Source organism: Sceloporus occidentalis, unplaced genomic scaffold (genome assembly GCF_023333645.1).
Source record: "Sceloporus occidentalis isolate IW3139 unplaced genomic scaffold, rSceOcc1.0.p SCAF_14, whole genome shotgun sequence".
Lineage (NCBI taxonomy): Eukaryota > Metazoa > Chordata > Lepidosauria > Squamata > Phrynosomatidae > Sceloporus > Sceloporus occidentalis.
In genome coordinates, this window is record NW_028316994.1 from 14,830,544 (window position 1) to 14,836,682 (window position 6,139).

Consider the following 6,139-nt stretch of genomic DNA (forward strand, 5'->3'; position numbering starts at 1 on the left):
ATGATTTTCTTCTGCCCTTCCCTATTCCAAACACTCCCTCCAACACATATTTACAATGAAATAAAGCTCCAGCAGTAACACAAGTATGGGGGACCCTCAACCTATATACCTTGAAAGGCCTTTGATAGCAAAGATGGGCTGCAGTCAGAAGGTGAGATAATTGTGAAATCTGTAATGTGTAAAAAAAAAATCTCCAGGAGGATAGATTAAGCAGCATTAAAAAGAAAGCAGTTGTGAAGAGGACCACTGAGGTTCAGACAGGAGAGGGAAAGAAAGGAGTGAAAAAGGAAGAGAAGAGAGGTGGACTCACCTGGAACATCCCGAGAAGAAGTCCCTGGCAAGCTGGCCCCAAGGGCAAGGAGTCCCATAAGGAGGCAAAGCATTCTGGAATAGATGGGGAGATTGAATGTGAGTCCTCTGTGGCACACTCTGTCTATTTATATAGTGTTCTGGAAGGCTTTGGGTGGAACTAGGAGCACTTATCAGCTGGCCAGTACAACATCCCCAAGATAGTCCAAAAGAGGCTGATTCTGGAAAATCTCAGGCAGGCTTCTGCTGACACAAGTGAGTAATTAAATTAATTGCCACGAAAACACTGACCAGGTGTTCCTACAATATTATTATTATTATTATTAAGCTTTATATATGTTTATAGAAAATGTGTCATTGAAAATATAGCTTAAAAACAGGAAACCTTCAAAACAGACAAGGAGTACCAACTAATTAAAGAACAACATATAACTGGAATAATAACAAGAAAATAACAGTAACGAATTAAAACAACTAGAAATTCAAGGACTTGGTACCAGGTTACAAAGTAGATGTGTTCCTGTACAGTACCTCTTTAATCAAAAAGTTGGTACCAGAAGTGGGAAAAACAGGGTAAGAACAACAGAGGTGGAAATAACACAGAAATAATAATAATAATAATAATAATAATATATTTATATCTCGCCTCTCCGATATCTCGCCTACATGTAATAATTCCCACATAACAGTAAACACAATTTAAATCATTAAAACAAACGGAGACAGGAAGATGGGCATCTTGGATAAGGGGTCCGTATCAGCGAGTATCTGAGTGAGCTATTCAAGGAAGGCCTGTCGGAAGAGATCCGTCTTGATAGCCTTTCTAAAGCCATCAAGGCTGGTGATATGTCGGAATAAGTTCCGAAATCACCACCAAAAAAAGAACAGTTCAGCATGTTTCAGCAAACCTTTTGTTCAAAACTAACAATATGCACCCTTGAAATAAAACAACCCAATCAAGTAAGCCTGGCTTGAATAAACAAAAACATTTTAAACCTTCACTTGAATAATGCAGCCCGGGATGACTTTTTCTTTCCCCAGCCTTCACTTTTCTTATGATTTCCATTTTGCTGGCTAAACTTACAGATTTATAGCTTTTTAACTTGCTAGAGGTAGTTGGTGAGGAAGGTTTATCAGCTCCCCCCTTTCTCTCTATTTTCCTGTGCAAACATGCTCAGAATGGGATTCTGGATCCAACTGCTCTTCACCTTGTCTGTTGTCACACATAGCTACAGGAAGGAAAGATATTATTATTATCGTTTTGTTTGTATAGCACCATAAATTTACATGGCTCTTTACAGAGCAGAATTGCATTCTTTAACAGTGCCTTTCTTTTCTTTTCTTTTCTTTTCTTTTCTTTTCTTTTCTTTTCTTTTCTTTTCTTTTCTTTTGTATTATTTAAAGCAGACATGCTGCTGCAACCCAACTCCAAAAGCCTATGTTTCCCAAGCCTCTTTCTCCATCCTCACAGTGCTATAAAAAACTATTTTAAAAATTAGTTATACAGAGAATGATGGGAAGATGGGAAATGGTATGGATTAAAGGATTTTAAAAAGGAGATTCACAGTCAGAAGCTTTGTTAACTTGAAGTATGGTTGTATGTACAGATTGCCTATCCTTTTTATTTTGTGAGCCACTGTGGGTCTCTTTTCAGGAGAAACGCAGCATAAAAATGAAATAAATAAATAAATATCCCTTATCCAGAATTCTGAAACCTGAAATACTCCAAAATAAAATTTGGGAGTTGAGGTTCAATAATATCCAGAAAGAAAATATTATCCACCCCTGGCTGAATCAATGCATCTTTTAATTATGTGTCCTTCGACAGATGCAAGCCATCAGTACAGAAAATCTTAAATGCAACATACCAAGTTGGAAGGCATTTTGTTAACTGAACATGATGGCTTATGTACTGAAATTACCCCTGAGTTTCTGGGAGCACCCTATGATTTTAATGAACCAGATTCTTCCCGGATTATCTTGATAAGGTTATAAGAATTAGCTGACACATACCTTATGTCTTACCAAAGGTCTTCTAGAACTTTGGATATAAACACATCCAGAGCTCCACAAAGCATTCACATTATATCCCACTATCCAGTCTGCAATGTTTTGTCTCCTTATGGACGTCTTTCCATGATAGCCCAGGTAAGTCCACCTCCCTTCCCTCCTCTTTTGACATCCTTCTTTTCCCTTCCTACTTGAACCTGAGTGGTTCTTTCCATGACTTCTTTCTTGTTGGTGCTGCTTCATCTCTTCTGGAAATGTTGCACACATTACACATTTCTCAGTTATCTACCCTGCTGGCAAAGCTTTGGTTGTCAGTCTTTCCCATCAAAGTCGGGGTTTCAAGGGGTTTAGAGGGGGATGGGGTTGAGGCTCCCATATACAAACCAGAGCCTTGGTCCACTGTGAATAGAGGTAGGGAGAGCTTTGAGGGACGGAGGGAGGGCAGAGGATAACCAAGGGGCTTTCTTTTTTTGAGATTCCAGTATGTTCTTTTTATAATGCAGAAAGGATTCTCCTTTATTTTTGCTGTCTTTGTGTAAAAGTTAAAAGCTAGCCAAGAGTTTGTTCTGATTAAAATACATCTGGAAAGGATTTGGTTGACCCCAGGTAAATGCAACTGTTGTGATTCTCTCCCTGAGGACATACTCCCCCATCACCACGAAAAACAGACTCAAACACCATTACCAGCCATCCTTTGTGGTCAGAAAATCCCAGGAATCTCAAAGGGGCTGGGAGCTTCTAAGAGACAAGGTTCAACACCATTCCTCAAACACAAGCCCTGGGATTCTACAGAAGGATCTGAACATGAAGTGACAGAAGTTTGTAGTATACATACCACCTGGAGACAAAAATCATAAGGACATAATGCCTCGTGCCATTGTAAACCAATATTTCTGCACATCTTGTGGCCCATTCTCTTTTTGATCATAGAATCATAGAGTTGGAAGAGACCCCAAGGGCCATCCAGTCCAACCCCCTGCCATTCAGGAAGACACAATCACAGCACTCCCAACAGATGGACATCCAGACTCTGTTTGGAAACCACCAAAGAAGGAGACTCTGCCACACTCCAAGGAGATCATCGCATGGGGAATCTGCAGCAAATCTGTGCTGGGTTACAGGCCGTCCATATCTAACCCCTTATGATGTCACCTAGTGCAGTCCACATATCCCACACTCCTCTAGTGACACACCACACAGTTAGCAAAGAAATATTTCATTGGAAAAAATAAGATGGTCATAAAGAAATGCATTCATTTCAGTGACCTCTTAGAATGTTTCAGGCTATAATCATCTACAGATTTACCTAGAGAAGGTAAATGTCCCCAGTGAACTCATTGGGATTTCTGAGTAACTCCCAGCTCATCTCAGTGGCTCAAGATCTAAATATCCAATTAAAATCCTAATTCTGTTACATTTCCCACCTCTATCTAAACAGAGTGTCCTAAGATGCAACCTGTGCACCTTCAGACAGTACTACATTACATTCTCTTCATTCCTTTCTCTGCAAATCACCTGATCCTATTCCAACCTGAAAGAGCCACACTTTTTCCTTGATCCTCTGATGCCCTCCTGTGGACATGCTGAGCACACAAGATGTCTATACGCTTTTATTGCCTCCTTTCCCATCTATCATGCAAAATAGGAAGAATTGCTGCACTGTAGGAACTTGAGGGATTTTGTGTTTCTAATCATCTGCTGCCATCGGGTGGTTATGTTGAGAACTGCATCATCCTCAACTCAAACGAAGAACACTATCACATGGGGTTAAAAGCCTGGCTTACCTTTCCCGAATTCAGTCCTAATTCGGAAGGCAGCCAGGTGTTATTGCAAAGGAATTGCTGCCTTCCAACTTCTAAAAATGGCTGCCAAAGCAGCTTACAGGGCCTGGGCTGCATCTGGGATGGACCGAGGTGACCATTTGGCGGCAATTCCTTTGTGATAACACCTGGCTGCCTCCCGAATTAGGACTGAATTTGGGAAAGGTAAACTAGGCTTTTAACCCCATGCGATAGGGTCCTAAATAGAATTCAAAAATATAGCCGTATTAGCCTGTAGAGCAGTGGTTCCCAACCTGTGGGTCAGGACCCCTTTGGGGGTCGAACGACCCTTTCACAGGGCTCACCTAAGACCATCGGAAAACACATATTTGCATGTAGCTATGAAAATAATTTTATGGCTGGGAGTCACCACAACATAAAGAACTATATTAAAGGGTCGCAGCATTAGGAAGGTTGAGAACCATTGCTGTAGAGTTAGGCAACCCCTGTATCTCCCCATATGAACCTGCAAGAGCCCTAGGATCTGCAGGAGAAGGCTTTCTCTCAGTCCTGCCAAGCTCACAGGGTCGCCCTATGAGGACACAAGACAGGGCCTTCTTGGTGGCTGCTCCCACCCTCTAGAAGGCTTTTCCTTGGGAGGCTAGGCAGGCCCTCTCCCTGCTGGCCTTTCACCAGCAAGACAAAAATGTTTTTATGCCAGCAGGCTTTCTGTATATAACACATAGCAGGGTAGTTTTATGAAGCAGGTTGGTTTTTAGTCTGTTTTTCAACAGTTAATAAGGAAGGCCAAAGATGGAAGTGCAAAGGCAGGTCTGATGCTGAACATAAAAAAAACAAAAATAATGATGACAGAAGAAATACACAAATCCAATCTAGACAACAAGGAAATTGAAATAGGGAAAGAATTCCCATCACTAGGATCAAACCTTGACAAGAATGGAGACTGCAGTCAAGAAATAAGAAAATGACTTAGGAATGGGAAGGGCAGCTATGAAAAAACTGGAAAAGATACTGAAGAGCAAAGACATACAACTGAGCACTAAAGTCAGAATCGTTCAGGCCATTGTGTTCCTAAGTACCATGTACGGATGCAAGGGCTGGAAAGTGAAGGAAGCAGACAGAAAGAAGATCAACTCCTTTGAAATGTGGTGCTGGAGAAGAGTATTTAGGATCCCATGGACAGCCAAGAAGACAAACAAATGGGTTCTTGAACAGACCAGACCAGGGCTCTCCTTGGAAGCAAATATGATCAAGTTGAGACTGTTGTACTTTGGCCACATCATGAGAAGGCATGGATCACTGGAAAAACCAATAATGCTAGGAAAGGTAGAAGGGAGAAGAAAGAGAGGAAGACCACAAACTAGATGAATAGACTCAATCAGGGGGTTTACAGGCAAAGGATTTCAGTATCTGGGCAAGGCAATGGAGGAGAGGGATGATTGGAAATGTCTCATCTACAGGGTTGCCATGAGTTGGAACCAGCTCAAGGGCAGCTAACAACAGCAATATTTTATGTGATTTTATATTATGTTTTATATTGTGTGTATTTTATGTTGTGTGTATGTATGTTTATATATATATATATATATATATATATATATATATATATATATTGTTTGTTTGAATTTTAAAGGTTTTATCTATGAGCCGCCTTGGTTCCCTGCAAGGAGAAAGGCAGGATATAAATGAAATAAATAAATAAATAAAAATAATACTCTGCCACTGCACTTACCAGATAACTTTGGTTTAGTCACTCTGACTCGTTCTCACCTGCTTCACAGGGTTGTTGTGATGACTGGGTGAGTGGAAAGGAGAGTGGCTCGAATGTCAGTTAGTTAGTGAATCTACTCAGAGTTCAAACTTTGAAAGAACTAGCCAAGGTTCTGAACCAAGTTGCTGCCTGGTGACCTTTGGCAATACAGGGGTGGGAATTGTGTGGTCTTCAGCTATTGTTGGACTACAATTCCCACAAGCCCTAGGCAGCATAACCAATAGTAATGAGTCCTAGAAGTCAAGAACTTTGGGGGAATCACACCAGC

At 40.9% G+C, this 6,139-nt stretch overlaps 1 long non-coding RNA gene across 1 annotated transcript; it reads right to left on the reverse strand.

Annotated features, from left to right (window-relative positions):
- Positions 1-309: 309 nt before the first annotated feature.
- Positions 310-5,925, reverse strand: LOC149304185 (uncharacterized). Its single transcript, XR_016271944.1, has 3 exons — positions 5,833-5,925; positions 1,394-1,538; positions 310-384 (listed from the first exon to the last, which is right to left on the reverse strand). It is a non-coding gene; the product is annotated as an uncharacterized LOC149304185 (long non-coding RNA).
- Positions 5,926-6,139: the final 214 nt, after the last annotated feature.